We start from the raw sequence: 9,915 nt of genomic DNA on the forward strand, positions 1-9,915 counted from the left end.
GACCGTGATGAGTGGAATCATGTGCTTGCAGGGAAGCACATAGGTCAACCTCTTGCATTTTGGTGACTGTAAATACCTTTATCATTAAAGAAAATGGTTTTAAGAATCTTCACCCATTTTAAGAGAAAAACTTTAGAAGTGTGAACCTAACCATTCAAACTAATTATTTAGCATTCAAAGACTTGAATTCTATCCTAAATTTCATGGTTCAAATAAAAGTTGCATGCTCATTGGGCACGTATATTGTAGTAGTTATTTCAACACTCTTACATGTTTAGAACATTCACTAAATTTTGTTTTACAATTCAATACTCAACTCACATGAAAAAGGTATTTGGAGCACACTTATTAATGCATACCTAATGAGTACAAGTTCCTCAAAATTATTGTATAATCTAGACTATCATAAGCCATCTGCCCTTGATGTAGGGTCCTACAACACACAGTTGTACTTGTCCTTTACCTTAGACAAACAACATCCCAAGAAAACCTAAAAACATTCCATAAGAGATTCGTTCTCTAAGATATGTTGGAGCAAGGAAAAATGGAGAGGGAGATACTAATAGAACTACTTCTTGAATGTACTTGCAATGTTGAGAATAATGGAAATATGTTTGGATCACCTATTGTAAGGGACTTATGATTTTATTTCATGTCCATAAATACATACCTTTTTTTAATCTAAGGCCACATTATTTGGTACTTAATAACACATTCCCTCGTTTAATTGGAACATTACTCTGACAACAAATCATCATAGGGTTGAACTTTCTCTTGCCATTTTCTAGATCTTGCATTTTTTATTAAAACTTTGTTGCCAAAGGATTTGATGGGTTGCTTTGATATGAAATAACCAATTCATCTAAGTATTTTCTAGTTTATTAACATATATAAACCTCAAATAGGGAATATGCACCTTCTAACTTATTGCATGGATAAAAAGATTGAGTATAATTTAAACCTTCATTCGTTTTCTATTGCCACCCAAGAGATTGATATCAAGATGGGGTGGTAGGTAGGATGTTTATCTTATAAAGGCTATGCTTTCAATTTCTATTTGTAATGTTTCCTATGACATAACCTACAACCATTTCATCCTGAGACAGTCTCTCTAACTACATGTCCTATAACCCATTGATATAATTCCATCTATTTGCTTAAGGAAAATGCCATATATTGTCCTAGTTATAAAATTCCTTTTGGGGTATGTATCCATATGTATCCATCCCTTTTACTCTGAAACATAAGCGTTAATAGTTTAGCACCATCACCCTGGATATTAGTAAAAGGTTTAATTCAACATTACAGTTTTTATGAGCTGTGTGCCTCCTTTTTTTAAGAAATTGTGTGAAACTCGTCAGTGATAATATGATGGTTTATTTGAGTGCTAGATGACTTTTTTTTACTTGGAATGAATGGATGAGAAACCCTAGAGTAATTCCCCACATTGCATGGATGGTAAACTAGGTAAACTGTCTATCGTGATTACAGGGCTTTGCCCCAAGGAAATCGAAGAGATTTGAATCTGTGATCAGCAACAACTAGCAACAATATCAAAAAACTTCATGTCTGGCTCTAGACCACTTGGGCTAATCCTTGGGGCTTAGTCCTCAATGAATTTATGTTATACTTATCTCTATTTGACATTACTACGAGCCGTATTGTTCCATCTGAAATATTTTTTAGAGTGGTCTAGAATTCTTTAGAATGAGATCAAGGTGTTGTGTGGTAAAAGTAAGAGCCTATAAGTATAAATTTTAGTGTGACAAACATTTTTATGCCATGACCTCAAATATGAGCATTCCATATTCTAGGTGAGATATCATTCTCTCTATAAATTGAATCTAAGTAGTATGCAAAGAGTACACCAGCAAATGTAATGTGGTCTAGCTTCACACCTACATGTTGAAAATGTTCCAATAAATTCAATGCATATTTTTCATGAACAAGTTAAGAACTACCCACAATCATTGAATTCCATAGGATTAAATCCCTTATAACCATTTTATCAATAAAATTCCACATATCTTCTATGTTTCCATATTTTTCACGCATATTTATAGAGGCAATGCACACAAAAACATCTAATGCAAATCCATTTGTCATTTTGCATGCATGGATCTACTTTCCCTAGTCTAGGGATACAAGGTCAACACACGCTTTGATAATACCGTGAAAATAAACTTGTCCAACTTCATGCCAATGTATTGAATCTAGTAGGATCACTTCAGGGCTTCTTCACCAAGACCATTTTGGTCATATCCTAAAATAATCATCATCCATGAGATTAAATCTGATTCTGGAATCTCTTGAAATACTCGACACATATCTTCTATACCCCCACATTCGGTGTACATGTAAACCAGGACATTTCCCAGATAGACATTGGACTTCCATTTCTATTTGATCTCAAATAAATGGACCTGCTTATCCCGCCCAAATCTTTTAAAATAGCACATCCTCCAAAAGTACTAGTCAAGGTGAACTCATTTGTCTTAATACCTCCATATTTCATTTGTCTAAAGAATTTCAAATCCTTATTGTCATTTTTGATCTAAACATGTCCCTTGATAATATTATTCCATAACATCACATCTCTTTTATTCATTTTATTAAATAATCATTGCACATTCTCGATAGACTCGTAGTTGACATAAATAATAATTATGGAATCACAACAGGGTCCTCTAGCTCAAACTCATTATTCAATTCATTTGTAGCACATTTTTTCCATATGCCTAGAACTCTTACATGTTTAGAACATTCACTAAATTGTGTTTTACAAATCAATACTCAACTCACATGAAAAAGGTATTTGGAGCACACTCATTAATACATACCTAATGAGTACAAGTTCCTCAAAATTGTTGTATAATCTAGACTATCATAAGCCATCTGCCCTTAATGTAGGGTCCTCCAACACACAATTGTACTTGTCCTTTACCTTGGACAAACAACATCCCAAGAAAACCTAAAAACATGCCATAAGAGATTCGTTCTCCAAGATATGTTGGAGCAAGGAAAAATGTGGTCTAGCTTCACAACTACATGTTGAAAATGTTCCAATAAATTCAATGCATATTTTTCATGAACAAGTTAAGAACTACCCACAATCATTGAATTCCATTGGATTTAATCCATTGTGACCATTTTATCAAAAAAATTCCACATATCCTCTATGTTTCCATATTTTTCAGACATATTTATAGAGGCAATGCACACAAAAACATCTAACGCAAATCCATTTGTCATTCTACATGCATGGATCTACTTTCCCTAGTCTAGAGATACAAGGTCAACACACGCTCTGATGATACCGTGAAAATAAACTTGTCCAACTTCATGCCAATGCATTGAATCTAGTAGGATCACTTCAGGGCTTCTTCACCAAGACCATATTGGGCATATCCTAAAATAATCATCATCCATGAGATTACATCTGATCCTGGAATCTCTTGAAAGACTCTACACATATCTTCTATACCCCATATTCGGTGTACATGTAAACTAGGTCATTTCCCACATCGACATTGGACTTCCATTTCTATTTGATCTCAAATAAATGGACCTGCTTATCCCATCCAAATATTTTAAAATAGCACATCCTCTAAAAATACTAGTCAAGGTGAACTCATTTGTCTTAATACCTCCATATTTCATTTGTCTAAATGATTTCAAATCCTCATTGTCATTTTCGATCTGAACATATCCCTTGATAATATTATTCCATAACATCACATCTCTTTTAGTCATTATATTGAATAATCATTGCACACTCTCGATAGACTCGTAGTTTACATAAATAATAATTATGGAATCACTACAGGGTCCTCTAGCTCAAACTCATCATTCAATTCATTTGTAGCACATTTTTTCCATATGCCTGGAATTCAATGTAATCCTACTATCTTCTTTTTTCTCTACTTTAAACATATAACAACTTCTCAAGAATTCTCCAAGTGTCCCCACTATCTACTATTTTTATCAGTTTGAAATTAATTAGCATTATATCAGCCATGCTATTAAAATTCAATTGAAGTTCTGTGGATGGACTTTGGACTTGCCTCAATAATTGTTACAAGAAAGCTAGTTAGAAGAAGAATTGTAACACAAGATTTTTAATGGAGAAGCAATGGATATCCAAATTTTGAGGCAATAATGAATATGCTAAAAAAATATCCATTTGTTGTTTAAATTGAATTTGAGTCTCCACCCTCTTAATTCGGTGAAATTATACTAACAAAGTTATTTCATGATTTTCCTTCATAACTATCTATTGCATATAGCAATAAAGCCTCAATACCTCTTGACAATGTCCATTTTGAGTATATCCAACAATGTCCATGTGACCATATCTTGTTGACACATTGTGTCAAACACTTTCCCTACATCCTCTACATAAACAAAACTTGCATAAGTTGGAACAAAATCATTATTGAGAAATACATCTAATTAATACTTATTCTTGACAATAAGCCCATGGATTTGTTGCACCTTTTTGTGGCATCACTAGTGAGGGTGCACTAGAAGAGGCACAAGTCAATGCTATCTTCACTAAGGAATTGGATGAACACCACAAATGGTACACGGTAATGTATGTGTTATAATTTTCCCTCATCTTGCAATCAAATTTAAGAATAATTAAGGGAACTTTGTTTGGCATAATTGGCCACTGTGGGTTGTCATAGATAGGGGCATTCATTAACTTATCCAAATCTAGAAAATCAAGTGATGTCATGAAAGGTAGTTAGGATGGGGAAAATGTTTGAGTGGGGGGAAGTCAATAATCTAGGTGTAGCTTGGGGGACCCCCACATTGTAGTTTTTATAGAAAATGTGCCAGATTTATATTATGATCCAAAGTGGTAAACTTTAGGAGAGATAGTAATTACAAAAGGAAAATATTTTCCTTGGGGGATCCCTTTGATGATATAGGTTCCATTGAAAGGTCGACTACCTCCAACAAAAGGATTTTCGAGGCTAGAAATATTCCCAAATGTATTTTGTCTATAGGAAGGTCATCATAAGTGAAAGGATTTCCAAAGGTTGGGTTAACTCCTGTGAGAGGAGTGTTGTTGTTTATGTTTTGTTTCCATAGTGATGGCTTGCCCCAGAAAGAACTATTGTCCCAACCATGTTTGGAGTATGTTTTGACCCTATAGGAATATTGGGAAAGACCAATTATAGAATAGGATAAGTAATTAGACTACCAATTAAAGGTTTAGAAAATGGGGGGGGCCCACTTCTAGTAGGCATAGTAAATGTGGGTCCCTCCTTAGGAGTGATTCCTATTTTGGTTGATGCCATTGATGGGAATAACAATAGAAGGAAATGATGAAACTAGTGAATTTTTCTAGATGGAAAAAGTGGGAATCCTAGGTAGGGTTCTAGAAGCAATGATCATGCTTAAAGAATCCAATTGGGGAAGTGAAGTAGCTCCCTCGATTGTGGTTGATGGTGATATTGATGGAATTCTTATGCCTAAGGACCCAGTAATACCAAACATTATATGGAAATGGTGGAAAAAGAAAAAGAGTCAATGGTTGTCTAGTCGACCAATTACAACACATGATCAAAAGGTTCAAACAAAGGAGGATTATAGTGAGGCAAAGGAATTTTGTCAATGATTTCAATCTCAAGACTATCTCATGAGATGTTTGATCATCTTTATTAGTTGCCTAGGGGAATATTATCTAGAGACGACACGCTATGTTGAACAATTGGTGGTTCTTCTGCTATGGGAGAGAAACCATGTTGTCTTTGTGACCAGTGAACTACTTGTTTACCCATTATGTCATATTGGGAGTTCGATACAAAAAATAGTAAAATGGGGGCTCACTTTTAAACCAATTGCCACATACCACACTCCTAAGAAAGATAATATAATAGCAAACAAATCATAGAGTATAAAAGGGCCTTTTGAAAACTAAGAATTGTGAGGTGATGAAATCCCCAAGAACCTATTTAGTGAAGGTATGGGAAATAGTTACCCCAAACTCTTAGTACTAGCCTTGACTCGAACAAGTGGTCCCACAAGTAGCAAAGAGAACCGCCACCCTAGAGCACTACTATAATGGTTCACATCTATCTCAAGTATTGTGAGGACTTCCCACTCGTAGTCATTGTTAACTATATATTCCCTATTGTTGGCTAAGAGCTTAACACTCTTTAGACCTACCCCAGATTTGCATGGACAAAGGAGTGAATCTTCTAATAATTACCCTAGATCTAAATTCTTTCATGCATTGATATAGAAAGAAGCAAGGAAAGAGATCTACATACCTTTATCCATGTAGGTTGATGTACATCTCAACTTATGAAGTTGCTTGGAATCTCACTACATCTCCTAGATGTTGTAGCCCTCAAAGTTGTCCTATGGAAGAGAATAGTGTTGAGGTGTCTCTAGAGGAAAAAATATCCCCCCTGCTTTAGGCCCTAAGTTGGTTCTTGGGCTAACGGAGGTAGTCCTCCAAATTACCAAAATGATAGTTGTTCTAAAATTACTTAGAACAACTTCGTTAGACACCCTCGATTGCTAAATTTAAAAATTACAATAAATGAATATTGGAGTAATATAGTGAACTAGAGACAATAGTCAACTCATACTAAAATAATAGACTAGACTAGACTCCCTTTAATGGGAATCCTTATCCCGTCACATAGACATATTAAATTAAGTGAACGTTGAGAAAAGAGTCTCAAGTATTGAATGAATATCATAACTATCCTTTAGTAATGAGAAGAACTTGGCAAGAGGGTGGCGATCTTTAATTCTCTTTGTGATAAACGAAATCCTATTAGAAATATAAAAGCACACTCTAATGTAGGCCAGAAACAATTAAACCATATCTACCTCTAATAACTATAGAAAAAATTAAAGAGCCGTGTCAATTTAAAATTTTGGGAAAATCAAGTACTTGTGTACACAGGTGGTAGTAAATGCCCAACCTGATCACCAAAAAGACACACATTAATGATAAACACAGGCATCGTATGTATTTATGCGTGCAACCATAATAAGCTGAAATAGTATATATCCGTTATTAAAGAGTGTATTTTTTTATAAGTAACAACATTTCAAATATATTCTAATGAAAAAGTAATTCGTAGTATCTCAACGGGTGCTGATATGAGTAGACAGGTATGTTTATATTTTGTCTTCAACTCCACGTTTAAAGGTTAAGACATACATAAATGATTAACCTTTGTAATATTATTCACTTTTTGTCACAAATATTCTAGTTTTGTATTCATGGGGAAGTCTTCTCATAACAATCCGAATAAGTGGTATATCAAATATAGAAATAAAAAGTGCACTTGGGATTCGAGAAAGTTGGAAGGAATTGAAGATTTAATTAAGAAGACTAGTTTGACATTTTTTACTTATTATGTTAAAATTTGAATGGCTTATTAAAGCAAGAAACATGGAAGGGCTTATTAAAGCAAGAAAATGGAATGGCTTATCAAAGCATGAAAACTCCAAGGTTATAAATAAGGAATAAATAAAATGTTATGTTTTTGGGTAGCAAAATTAATATAAGAAAGGGTTGTGAAAATAAAAAAGAAAGAAAAAATGAAATGGGTGAATTTGGTTATAACATTATGAATATTGTCTTAGTCCTTTATATTTTCATCCTACACATGTCCGATACAAAAAACCCAAATCTCCAAGCAAACATAAAATATATGGTAGATCTAATTTTTAATTCCAAGTGAGATCAAATTCAACAAAATGAAACCAAATGCACATGAGAACTTGGAAAAATATATTGAATTTCACATAAAATAAGATGAAATGCTTATAGTGTTCATGTGCCCTTGAATTGTATATTTAAATGCCCATATGTAACCTCTATCACCTAGAAATAAATGTATTTCAGAGATTGATTGTTGTGCATTTTTATATTTTACATGGCACTCTGCATGTTGAAGTGTGTGCCAAAGAGATTTAACCACACTAATTTGGACTGGTTTTTGAAGGCCAGTGAGCTCCTCCAACATCCCTCCAGCAGACTACAATGAAGATAAGGGCCCTGTCCCCTTGGTTGTTAATATACACCTAAAGGATCAGTAAAAAATCAGAGTTATCAACAGTTAAAGACAAGGTGGAGGTGCAACAAGCCCTAAGGGAACAACTGCCATGATTCTAGGAATTTTTGGAGGGAAAAGCAACTCTCCTATTTAGGAGGATGCTCCCTCACATTTTGTATAATAAGGGGAACCTGAGTTGGTAAAGAAAGCTTCTTTTTTATGGAGAAGAGAATCATCTTGTTACTCTATAGACTTGTAGGTTTTTAAATTTCCATTCTTATAATGACAATTTTTCATTAATGAAAAGCCATATCTTTTTGCAAGCTTTTTTAGTTTATTTTTTTAAGGTTGTTATAGGCCATTTTGTCACATCTGGACAATAGGCCTACAAATTGGATCCATCAACATCCATGAACACCTGGTCATCCTCCCTACACAAATCCCTAAGCATGACTCTCTCAAATCTTTGAGTTTCTAACCTTCACTCCTTCATTTCAGTGCTTTTAAGGCCCAACACACCTTAGCCCTTTAGGGACTTACTTTGAGTGGCAGGTTGCTCAGTTCAACACTTTCTCTGATTAGAGTAGGTTTGCCCTTATTGAGGGTGTGCTGATTAAGAAAAATTGGGAAAAATAAAAAGAATCTTGAATCTTCGTCTTCCAGAAGCTTCCATGAGTTGTTACAACCATTTACATTGGATAAGAACTTTGAATCATATCTCCCCTACCTTGGAGTTTTCACCTCTTATCCCTTGATCTTATCCTCCCATCAAGAGTGGATCTCAAGTCTAGATTGGTAAATGTATAATAATTCTTAAACTACCATCCTCTCCTATATATTTACTTCCATCCACAAGCTAGAGGTTGGCTTTTGGAGATTAATCATACCCTTATGCCATTGCTTTGATCATCAAAGAGACAGAATTCCCATGCATTAGTGTTACAAGTCTATTTGGGCACATCACTCCCATCATTCATATCAGTACTTGTAGGGCACATCAAACCCTAATTCTGCTGCTACATGCCCTAGACAAGCCATCACATTGAATGCCATCATTCCTAAGAGTTTCCTGGCCTGAAGACATCCTGAAATGACTCCTTGAGGAACCAGCGTAGCCTTGGTCAAGGATAAGTGCATTGCAGAGCACTTAGGCCCATTCAAGCCTGCTCTGCAGAGCACCTAGGCCCACTTTGACTTGCACTGGACGAGATTGAGCGAAATCTTCATAGGGTTCTAGGAATATTCCTTCATTCTAGAAGATTCCCACCTCTTATCCTCTCCTATGAGCTCAAAATTGGATAGGGAATGAATCAAATAACCTCCTATCCTCTCATCCCTTCCTCCATGGAAACTAACTCCCAAATTGGAAAGCCATTCAATGCCCAATTTATGACAAAACCACTTCCACTTCCCTATAAATTGAGCACTCATCATAGTGATCAGGGGCTGGAATTTGAGAAATTGTAAGGAGATACTATTGGTGTGAGGTTTGAGATTGTAAGCAAGTGTTTTTATCCTACCGAAGTGTTGTGCTTTTGGGTGATGAAGGATGGAACTCAAACTGGATGAGTGACATGGGATCGGACTTCTTTGGTTGTACTTCCTTCTACTTAATAAAGTTGTTTACACCTTTTCCCATATTCTGGTCTTTATGTATGATGATTATATGTGTAAATGCTTTTGATTCCATTTTCTTATAGTAGATAGATCTCTTGCTTTGATTGGTTTTTGTCCTCTATTTATTATTGTAGGTACTTGTCGAGTGGATTCAGTTAGAGAAGGAGCGACGGGAGCTATTGAAAGGAGACAAAGGGAAGCGAAAGATAACAAGTAGATCCCTTGTCTTATTTATCTTCTATAGAAAAAGGTTAAACTCTTTAAATCT

This window comes from Pinus tabuliformis, chromosome 2_2 (genome assembly GCF_031772625.1).
Source record: "Pinus tabuliformis cultivar Carrire ecotype Pingquan chromosome 2_2, CPIR1, whole genome shotgun sequence".
NCBI lineage: Eukaryota > Viridiplantae > Streptophyta > Pinopsida > Pinales > Pinaceae > Pinus > Pinus tabuliformis.